This window comes from Triticum urartu, chromosome 4 (genome assembly GCF_003073215.2).
Source record: "Triticum urartu cultivar G1812 chromosome 4, Tu2.1, whole genome shotgun sequence".
In the NCBI taxonomy this organism is placed as follows: Eukaryota; Viridiplantae; Streptophyta; class Magnoliopsida; order Poales; family Poaceae; genus Triticum; species Triticum urartu.
The window spans coordinates 8,228,132-8,240,278 of NC_053025.1; the positions used below are offsets into that span (position 1 = coordinate 8,228,132).

Sequence of the window (12,147 nt, forward strand, 5' to 3'; positions counted from 1 at the left end):
GTCATGAAGAAAGCAATAGCAACATACTAAACGATCGGGTGCTAAGCTAATGGAATGGGTCATGTCAATCAGATCATTCATCTAATGATGTGATCCCGTTAATCAAATAACAACTCTTTGTCCATGGTTAGGAAACATAACCATCTTTGATTAACGAGCTAGTCAACTAGAGGCATACTAGTGACACTCTGTTTGTCTATGTATTCACAGATGTATTATGTTCTGGTTAATACAATTCTAGCATGAATAATAAACATTTATCATGAAATAAGGAAATAAATAATAACTTTATTATTGCCTCCAGGGCATATTTCCTTCATTATGTTTACTTACGACTTCAAGTAAACAAAAAACACTGCACACAAGTTTGAAGCCAAAATTTAATAAGAAAAAAGTACAACAGGAAAACATATACTGGGATGTGATAGTATGGTTGAATCCACTATTTGGTCAAAAAAAATAAGGAATAAGCAAGTAGCCACAATGGCTCATATGTATGACACAGAGCACAAAGTGCAACACCTTTGCAGGGTTGCGTAGCTGTGCGTTTACCTTATGGAACTATGGGATCTGAAGAAGGTGCCTGTGAGTTGTGACTACTTACTTCCCAGAGCATGGAATGGTGATGAAAACGGTCAATAACCATACTGACACCCTACCTACAACCTAATTGTATAAGGTGGTTAGGCTCAGTCATGAGGTATCTGAAACTCTGAACAGAGCAACTCTACATACAAGTGAATCCAGCCAGAAATGCAATCCAAGATCACAAGGGTGTATTGCACTTTTGGAAACAAAGGATGAATTATATCCCAAGATCAACTCTTACAAACTATCACCCGGGTTGACGGCCAGACCGCGTTCGCAGCTGGCCAGCCCATTCCTTTCGAATATGCACGAGTGTGCATATCATATATTAAAGAGGAAAGGCAAAAAAAGCCTCCACCATAGGTTACATTTACATCTATGCGGCTTTTAGCACGCACCCACTCCACTTACATACAAGTATCTCACTCCTCCCTCATAGCCCACCTATACAATCTACCATGGAAACTCTCCAAATCCCTCTTGATTAGCCCTGCCGTAGCCCACATTTTGGCCTCAGACTTCACCTTCTAGATGAGCCTCTCGATCGATGGGGAATCACCGTCGAAAACAATGGCATTGCGATGCTTCCAAAGCTCCCACAATACAAGTAGCATCACGGTATGTAAGTCCTTGATCCTCGTTTCGCCATCCGTGCTTCTGCTGCAAAGCCATTCCCCAAGGGTGTCCTCCTGGCATGGTTTCCAGTCTGCTCTTCCAAGAGCCTCTCCTATGAGCGTCCAAGTCATTCTGGCGAACACGCACGTGAGAAAAATGTGGTTTATCGTTTCTTCTTCTTGATCACAAAATAGGCACATGTCTTGGTGCGGCAAACCCCTCCTTGCTAGCCGGTCCGAGGTCCAACACTGATTTTTGAGGGCCAACCACGCAAAGAAGCGACATTCCAACGGTGCCCGAGATTTCCAAGTCAGCTTCGATGTCGGCACCACCTCACGTCCCCAAAACCTGCTCGCATATGATGATCTCGCGGTGAACTGGCCATGCACCTCCCATGACTAAGAGACCGCGTCCTGCTCCTCAACACGCGGCTCCCAAGCTTCTACTCCCGACCATAGTTCCAGGAACTGCCGCATCGTGGTTTCATCCATGTCCGGCCCGACATGCCGTGCCCAATCTCCACTAGCTGCGACCTGACCCACCACTGCTCCTCGCCTGATTCTTGGTGGGATCCTTTGGTACACTGCTGGTGCCAGCTCCTGCACCCTCATGCCATACAGCCATCTATCCTCCCAGAACAAGGTAGTCCTCCCATCTCTAGCCTCGACTCTAGTTGCGTCCCGGAACAGCTGCATGGACTCCTTAGGCACTTTTATAGTGAATTCGCTCCACGGTCTGTTACCATCCACCCGTTTCAGCCACGGCCGCTACATTCAACCAGTGTAAGTTAGGGATCCCCAGACCTCCTCCCCACTTAGGGGCACACACCGCTTCCCAGGCCACCGCGCAATTACCTCCATTTGCCTCGGCCCTCTTGCACCACAGAAATCCCCTACATACTTTGTTCATGGCCGCAATAGTCTTCATCGGCAGGTCTAGTACCATCATCGCATGGATTGGCATAGCACACAAAACTGACTGCACCAGGATCAACCTCCTGCTCTTTGGCATTAGCGCGGACTTCCATTTTGGCAGACGATTAGCCAAGTTGTCCACCAAGTATTGTAGTTGTCATGCCGTTTGTTTTCTTAGGGAAAGAGGCACACTAGTAGAAAAAGGGTCAAACGTGAAGCACATTAGTGCCGGTTTGAATTAGAGCCGGCACTAATGTGTACATTAGTGCCGGTTCGTGGCGGCGATCAATAGTACCGGTTCGTGGCGAACCTTTAGTACCGGTTCATGCCACGAACCGGTACTAAAGAGGCTGTGTCAGCCTGCGGTCAGGCTATGGCCCCACCATCACCATTTAGTGCCGGTTCGTACCACGAACCGACACTAATGAGGTTATGGCAAGCTGTTTTTAGTCCCACCTCGCCAAGAGAGAGGCAGTATGAGCGGTTTATAAGCCGTGAGTGCACAGACAATGACGAAGAGTTGCAATGCTCACCTACATGTTGATTAGCTTCAAGTCTTGTGGAATAACATAGATTGCACTGAGCTATGTGCAGTGCAGTCTACACTATTCCGAATGGCTTGAAGCAAATTAACCAGCATTGCACCTCTTTTTTTATTTTTAGTAACTTATTTAAACTCCGGACTTCTTTTGTGTTCAGTATGCAGCATTTAAAGCGACGTCATCAATTTCCAACATGTTCTGACATCATTTGTTGTTTTTCGGTCATTTACCTAATTGTTTAGAGAGCTAAATGACCGTGAAATTGAAAATCACTACAAAATGAATCCTGAAAATGTTGAAACTTGGCATGGTATCATCATATCACCCGCATAGCATGCGCGAAAGAGTAGAGAGGGTCACGGCAAAAACTGGACGCACTTCGTGTACAAACTGGACAAACTCTTTCCGAGTATCAGGGTTTCGGAGTCCGGAGTGGGTACTAATGTGCAACTCTTTGCTTGGTTTTGTTAGGGTGGTCCCTAGTAAGTACCAAAACAATGGCATGAACCACCTCTACACAAGATTCCCTCATGTTCGTCGGTTATGGTCCTTTCAGCCTATAAGTACTTAGACTCGGAGTGAGGAATCGATGTCGGTCACGGCAAAAACTGGACGCACTTCATCTGTTACATGGCCACTTCAATGTTTTTTAAACTTATTTGAACTCCGTACTTTTTTTGTGTTCAGTATCCAGCACTTAAAGCGATGTCATCAATTTCCAACATGTTCTGACATCATTTGTTGTTTTCGGTCATTTACCTAATTGTTCAGTATGCAACATTCAATTTCCAGAAGAAAATAAATAGAAGAAAATAAATAATGCAGAAAATAAAAAAACTATACAAAAAAATTACTCAAAAATAAATAGAAGAAAATAAATAATGCAGAAAAGAAAAAACTATATAAATAGAAGAGGTAGCCGCGGCTGGGTTTATAATCCAGTGCGGCTGCCCTTCGCCAGGCGAGGTGGGACTAAACTTTGGGGTGGCAGCGCAAGGCCTTTAGTACCGGTTGGTGGCTCCAACCGGTACTAAAGGCCCCCCCTTTAGTACCGGTTGGTGGCTCCAACCGGTACTAAAAGCCTTCGTTTCCCGCCGCTTGGCTTGGCGAAAATAGGCCTTTAGTATCGGTTGGAGCCACGAACCGGTACTAAAGGCCCATCCTATATATATAGCACTTACGAAAATTTCAGTTTCATCTCCCCACTTCGTCTCCAACCTCTCGCGAGACATCGCCGCGCGCGCCGCTCGATCCCGTCGTCGCCGCCCGTCGCCCGTCGTCCGTCGTCATCGTCGCTGTCCCCGCCGCCGCCCGTCGTCGTCGTCGTCGTCTCGCGCTGCCGCCCCGAACGCCGCCGCCGTCCGTCGTCATCGCCGCGGCCGTATGTCTCTCTCGCACCCGCGCCAAGCGCACCGGCCCGTACGTACGCCGCCGCCCCCGCCCCGTACGCCGGCGTCCCCGCTCGTACGTACGGGGCGGCGGCGTACGGGGCGGCACTGCAGTATACACACACACATACACACACATACACACACATACACACACACACATTTTTTTTACATATATACACACACACATACACACACACACATTTTCTGTTTTCTGTTTTTTAGAAAAGTTAATTAGATGATCGAATATTAGATTAATGTCAAATGTTAGATGAATTAGATAGAAAAGTTAAATATATATTAATGTCAATTGTTAGAGATGAATATAGCTAGATATTAATTAGGTATATGAGATTTGAACTAGTTGAATAATTAATATAACTAGTTTATTTTTAGTAAAAAAATTGTCGAACTAGTTTATTTAGGTATATGAGATTTGAACTAGTTGAATAATTAATATAACTAGTTTATTTTTAGTAAGAAAATTTAGGTATCTGAGATTTGATGATCTAATTAAAATATTATTTGTTAATGAGTTTTTCTGTTTATTTAATTTTTTATATATTTTTAGTTTATATAAATGTTACATTAATGTCGAATGTTAGATGAATTTGATAGAAAAGTTAAATATATAGTAATGTCAATTGTTAGAGATGAATATAGTTAGATATATTAATGTCAAATGTTAGATGAATATATATTTGGCTAGATATAGGTGTTTAATGTTTCACCTATATGAATGTAGGAAATGTCATCTGACGACGAAAAAGATTTCATTATGTGCGAACACTGTGAAGACCAGCGCGGCCTGTGTGACCAAAATTTCCTTGTTGATGGTAGGCGCTTCAGCATCAAGCTGGATGAGACATTCGAAGTTGATACAGTAAGTCACTTTGTCAATTATTATTTGAATGCAAAACTTATGCTTCATTTGCTTCAACTTATAATTTTAAATTTTCACTATTCTACTAGCGCATCCCCTGCCATGCAAGAATTTTTGTCTTGGATAAGATAGGTTTTAGTGCTATAGATGATATGGAGGTAAATAGAGTTTACTTGAAGACGGAGCATGTGTATACTTTCAACGTCAAATTATATAATGGAGACACATACAGCCATTTTGAATGCAAAACTTGGCAAGCACTATGCAAGGCTTATGCATTTGAGCCTGATCGACAAGGCCACTACCACATCGCTAGCGGACAAGGCCGCGGCGACCGCTCCACCACCCCCTCCCCTGCGGCTCAGCGAGGTTCCGCCGCTGCTTCCCCAACTCGTGGACGGATTGCGGCCCCGATTTCCGCCACCGGTGACCGACGCGCCTCAACCGCACGCCGTCGACACTTCAGCTCATGGTGACACTGGTCATGGGACCGATGGACACGGCGATTTCACTGATCTTCGGGGGAAATCATTAGGGGAGATCCGCACCCCTCGATTACCTCCGGCCACTGGTACGTCCGACTTCTATCATCACGGCGAGCAGTCGTTTTCCGGGGACCGTGGGTACCTGCGCATGCCATGACCACCGCGGTTCGATTTTCCCCTGTTTGACGGGACTAACCCCAGAGCATGGCACCTCAAATGTGAGGCATATTTCCGGGTGTGCACGCTTAGTCCAGACACTTGGGTTAGTTGTGCTGCCATATATTTCATAGATGGAGCTCTTACCTGGTTGCAATCGTCTCAAGCACACTTGCACTATCAGGATTGGGCAGAGTTTGCCACTGCCATATATACACAGTTTGGTAGAGAAGAATTTCAGAATCTCCTTAGGCAGTTTAACAGGCTGAAGCAAACAGGCACAATCACAGAATATGCGGAGCAATTTACACAAATTATGCATAACCTGTTAGCTCACCACACTTCGTGGGATCCTGCATTTTTTGTTACCCAGTTTATGGAGGGGTTACAACGTGATATTCGTGCCGCTATTGTTCTTCATCGCCCACAAAATTTGGACACTGTTGTGGATCTTGCTTGTTTACATGAAGAGGTGGTGGACACATTCCGGCGGGACGAACGACGTCCTTAGGCACCTTTCTCCACAACGATGGGTGGGACGGGCGATTCCTCGCACGGCGTTGCCGCTGCCTGCCCCGCCAACGAAGGTCGACGGTGCTCAGAGCGTGATGCGCCAAGACGATCGCCGCACCTTGGACACTCCCCGACCATCGGCCAACGGTGACAAGCTGATGGCGCTGCGGGCCTACTGCCGCACCAAGGGCTTGTGCTTCACTTGTGGTGAACGGTGGGGACGCGATACGTCAATTTTGCATCATGCTTTTATATCGATATTTATTGCATTATGGACTGTTATTACACATTATGGCACAAAACTTATGCCTTTTCTCTCTTATTTTACAAGGTTTACATGAAGAGGGAGAATGCCGGCAACGGGGGCTGGAAAATGAGCAAATATTAGAGACCTATTCTGCACAACTCCAAAAGTCCTGAAACTCCACGGAAGTCATTTTTGGAATTAATAAAAAATATTGAGCGAAGAAATTACTAGAGGGGGGCCACCCACCATCCACGAGGGTGGGGGGCGCGCCCTACCCCCCTGGGCGCGCCCCCTGCCTCGTGGGCCCCCTGGCAGTCCTCCGATGGCCATCTTCTGCTATATGAAGTCTTTTACCCTGGAAAAAATCATAAGCAAGCTTGCGGGACGAAACACCGCCACCATGAGGCGGAACCTTGGCGGAACCAATCTAGGGATCCGGCGAAGCTGTTCTGCCGGGGAAACTTCCCTCCGGGAGGGGGAAATCATCACCATAGTCATCACCAACGATCCTCTCATCGGGAGGGGGTCAATCTCCATCAACATCTTCACCAGCACCATCTCCTCTCAAACCCTAGTTCATCTCTTGTATCCAATCTTTGTCTCATAGCCTCAGATTGGTACCTTGTAGCTGATGCTAGTTGGTTTATTTGGTGGAAGATCATATGTTCAGATCCTTTATGCATATTAATACACCTCTGATCATGAACATGAATATGATTTGTGAGTAGTTACGTTTGTTCCTAAGGACATGGGAGAAGTCTTGCTATTAGTAGTCATGTGAATTTGGTATTCGTTCGATATTTTGATGAGATGTATGTTGTCTTTCCTCTAGTGGTGTTATGTGAACATCAACTACATGACACTTCACCATTGTTTGGGCCTAGAGGAAGGCATTGGGAAGTAATAAGTAGATGATGGGTTGCTAGAGTGACAGAAGCTTAAACCCTAGCTTATGTGTTGCTTCGTAAGGGGCTGATTTGGATCCATATGTTTCATGCTATGGTTAGGTTTACCTTAATACTTCTTTTGTAGTTGCGGATGCTTGCAGGAGTAGTTAATCATAAGTGGGATGCTTGTCCAAGGAAGGACAGCACCCAAGCACCGGTCCACCCTCATATCAAATTATCAAAGTACCGAACGCGAATCATATGAGCGTGATTAAAACTAGCTTGACGATAATCCCATGTGTCCTCGGGAGCGTTTTCCTTCATATAAGAGTTTTTCCAGGCTTTTCCTTTGCTACAAAAAGGATTGGGCCACCTTGCTGCACTTTATTTACACTTGTTACTTGTTACCCGTTACCAATTATCTTATCACAAAACTATCTATTACCAATAATTTCAGTGCTTGCAGAGAATACCTTACTGAAAACCGTTTGTCATTTACTTCTGCTCCTCATTGGGTTTGACACTCTTACTTATCAAAAGGACTACGATAGATCCTCTACACTTGTGGGTCATCAAGACTCTTTTCTTGCATCGTTGCCGGAGAGTGAAGCGCCTTTGGTAAGTGGAATTTCGTAAGGAAAAAATTTATATAGTGTGCTGAAATTTACTGTCACTTGTTACTATGCAAAGTAATCCTCTGAGGGGCTTGTTCAGGGTATCTTCACCCCGACCAGTAGAGCAAAGAGTTGCTCCTCAACCTACTGAACCTACTAAAAGAATTTCTTTGAAATTTCTTCGGGTATGATAGAGAAACTACTAGCTAATCCTTTTACAGGAGATGGAACATTACATCCCGATGAGCACCTAATCTATGTGGATGAAGTTTGTGAATTATTTAAGCTTGCAGGTATGCCCGAGGATGTTATCAAGAAGAAGGTATTCCCTTTATCTTTGAAGGGAAAGGCATTGACATGGTTTAGGCCATGTGATGATATGGAATCATGGAACTACAACAGATTGAAATTGGAATTTATGCATCTTGTTCATCGTGATCATAATTATATATATAATTTTGGCCTCGTGAAGGAGAAAGCATCGCTCAAGCTTGGGGGAGGCTTAAGTCAATGTTATATTTATGCCCCAATCATGAGCTCTCAAGAGAAATGATTATGCAAAAAATTTATGCTCGGCTTTCTCTCAATAATCGCTCCATGCTCGATACTTCTTGTACTGGTTCTTTTATGATGAAGACTATTGAATTCAAATGGGATTTATTGGAAATAATTAAATGCAACTCTGAAGATTGGGACCTCGGCGAAGGTAAGGAGTCAGGTATAACACCTAAGTTTGATTGTGTTAAATCTTTTATGGATACCGAGGTTTTCCATGAATTTAGCACTAAATATGGACTTGACTCTGAGATAGTAGCTTCTTTCTGTGAATACTTTGCTACTCATGTTGATCTCCCTAAGGAGAAGTGGTTTAAATATAATCCTCCCATTGAAGTAAAAGTAGATGCACCTATTAAAGTTGAAGAAAAGACTATCACTTATAATGATCCTGTTGTTCCTACTGCTTATGTTGAAAAACCACCTTTCCCTTTTAGAATAAAGGATCATGCTAAAGCTTCAACTGTGGTTCGTAAGAGTAATGCTAAAACCTCTACACTCTCTGAACAAATTAAAGTTGAACCTAGTATTGCTATGGTTAAAGATCTCTTGGTCAATAATATTGATGGGCATGTTATTTACTTCTGTGATGAAGCTGCTAGAATTGCTAGACCTGATACTAAAAATAAACATAGACCTGTTGTTGGCATGCATGTTGTTTCAGTTAAAATAGGAGATCATTCTTATCATGGATTATGTGATATGGGTGCTAGTGCAAGTGCAATACCATATTCTTTATACAAAGAAATTATGCATGACATTGCACTTGCTGAGATAGTGGATATTGATGTTACCATTAAGCTTGCCAATAGAGATACTATCTCACCAATTGGGATTGTTAGAGATGTTGAAGTCTTGTGTGGGAAAGCTAAATATCCTGTTGATTTTCTTGTTCTTGGTTCCCCACAAGATAACTTTTGTCCCATCATATTTGGTAGACCCTTCTTGAATACTGTTAATGCTAAGATAGATTGTAAAAAGGATGTTGTTACTATTGGTTTGGGGGATATATCTCATGAGTTTAATTTTGCTAAATTTCATAGACAACCCCATCATAAAGAATTGCCTAGTAAGGATGAAATTATTGGTCTTGCTTCTACTGCTGTGCCCCCTAATGATCCTTTAGAACAATATTTAATAGACCATGAAAATGATATGTTTATGAATGAAAGAAGGGAAATAGATGAAGTATTCCTTAAACAGGGACCCATTTTGAAACACAATTTGCCTGTTGAAACACTAGGGGTTCCTCCTCCACCCAAGGGTGATCCCGTTTTTGAGCTTAAACCATTACCTGATGCTCTTAAATATGCTTATCTTGATGAAAAGAAGATATATCCTGTTATTATTAGTGCTAACCTTTCAGAGCAAGAAGAAGAGAGATTATTGAAAACTCTGAAGAAGCACCATACTTGTGACGCCCGGATAATCAAGCTACAGTAACCCTCTAGTAATGATGCCTTGTCACCACTGTTACTGTTGTTAGTCTCGCGTTAGATCGAAACCGGTTCGAATTCAAAATTCAAGATCAGGGAAACAATAAAAGTTTTCAAATGTTAAGACTAAAATGTTAAAAATGGGACAACTAAATCCTAAGTAATAATGGTGGAGAAACCACACTTGTATAAAATGCGTAAATACTCAAAAATGAATAAAACAACAGAAAAATAAATTAATTAAATGCCTTTTGTATTTTGTAAAGTATTAAACTAATTTATTTAGTTGTCCAAATTAATGTGGCAGTGGTATCTTTAACCTACTACATTTAGGTGTTGTTCTCACATTCTATAAAGTTGAAATAAATTAAAAATTTAATAAAACAGAAAAGAAGAAATAAAAGAAAAGAGAAAACAAAAAAAAAAGAAAACAAAAGAAACCACCCCGCTCCCCATGGGCCTCGGCCCTTCCCACCCAACCGGCCTACTTGGCCCAACCGGCCACCCCCTGGCCTATAGGCCACAGCCCCACACCCCAGAAACCCTAACCCCCCACTCCCTCTCCCCCTCCCGATCCAATCTGGATCGGGGACGAAACCCCACTCCCCTCGCTCCTCCCCCCCCCACGAACGGATTGGGATCGAGGGGACGAACCTCCCCACGGCGCCCCGACCCCGTCGACCTTCGCAGCCGCCTCGACACCGCGCGGAACGCCTCTGCCACAGCCACCTCGCCGTCTCCCTCGCCCTCGCGCCCCGTCCCCTCTCCCCCGACGGCGCCGCTCGCTGCGCCAATCGCGACCGCGCCCTCGACGCCGCATGGACGCCGCCGCCCCGCCGGACTGCGTCATCTCCGCCCCGCCATCGCCGGACCACCCCAAGCCACCTCGATCCCACTGCCCCGAACCCTACTTCCACCGTGAGCCGCGCCCCTTCTCTCCTTCCCCTGTCCCCGCGTCGCGTCCGACCTTCCCGCGCCGCCCTCTGCAGCGCTGCGTCGCCCGCTCCACCGCGTGTGCGCCCGCAGGCTCCCTCTCGTGCGCACGCCCACGCTCGTGCTCACCGCCGCGGCCGCGCTCACCGCGGCCCTGCTACGCCCCGCCCGCGGTTGCCGTGGACCGTGCACGCCCGCGCCGTCCCGCCGCTCCCTTGCTCTCCTCGGCGTCCCGCTCACGCACGCGCGCCCTCGCCCTTCGCCTTGCCCCTGCCTCGCCCGCCGTGGACAACGGCCCCGCCATCCCGCTCGTCGCCTCACTCATGCGTCGTCCGACGGCGACCACCATGATCTCCAGCCGTTGGCCGCGCCCCCCTCCATTCTGCGGTGGCCGGTGGCCTCGCTGGAGGCCGCGCCCGGCCGCGGAGCCCGAGCCCCCTGGTGCCGTGCGTGCCCAGGTCCGGCCTCCTCGGGCGCCCGCCCGTTAACCCTCGCCCACTTCGCCCGGTTGCCCGCTGGGCCTATGACAGTGGGGGCCGCCCCCAGTACGTTAAAAAAAAGAAGTATATAAAAATAAATAAAACAATAATTAAAATAAAAACAAATTTAATTAATTAATTAATTAACTAAATTAATTAAGTTAATTAACCTTAATTAATTAATTAATTAAGTTAATTAACCTTAATTAATTAATCTAATTAACCTGTTAGCTTAATTAAACAGTAATTAGTTTAACTAAACACTACTTAAACTAACAGAGTATGACAGGTGGGTCCCACTGGACCCACGCGTCAGTTTGACCCAGTCAACCCCTGTTGACTGCTGATGTCAGCATGACATCATACTGATGTCATAAATCTATTTTTGAATTAATTAAATAATTAATTAAATTTCAGAATTTAATAAAATCTTTAGAAAATCATATCTTTTAATCCGTAGCTCGGATTAAAATATTTTCAACATGAAAGTTGCTCAGAACGACGAGACGAACCCGGATACGCAGCCCGTTCATCCGCCACGCATCCCTAACCTATCAAACTCGCAACTTTCCGCCTCCGGTTCACCGGTCCGAAAACGCGAAACACCGGGGATACTTTCCCGGATGTTATCCCCCTTCACCGGTATCACCTACTACCGCGTTAGGGCACCTCTAACGCCGTAACTTGTCATGTCATGCATCACTATGCATATGCTTGCATTATATTTATTGTTTCTTCCCCCTCTTCTCTCTCTAGACACCGAGACCGACGCCGCTGCTACCCCGTACGACTACGGTGTTGACGACCCCTCTCTCTTGCCAGAGCAACCAGGCAAGCCCCCCCCTTTGATCACCAGATATCGCCTACTCTTCTCTATACTGCTTGCATTAGAGTAGTGTAGCATGTTACTGC

At 45.3% G+C, this 12,147-nt stretch overlaps 1 pseudogene; it reads left to right on the top strand.

Moving 5' to 3' along the window:
• The first annotated feature begins 5,203 nt into the window (after positions 1–5,203).
• Positions 5,204–6,082, top strand: LOC125554494 (annotated as a pseudogene).
• Positions 6,083–12,147: the final 6,065 nt, after the last annotated feature.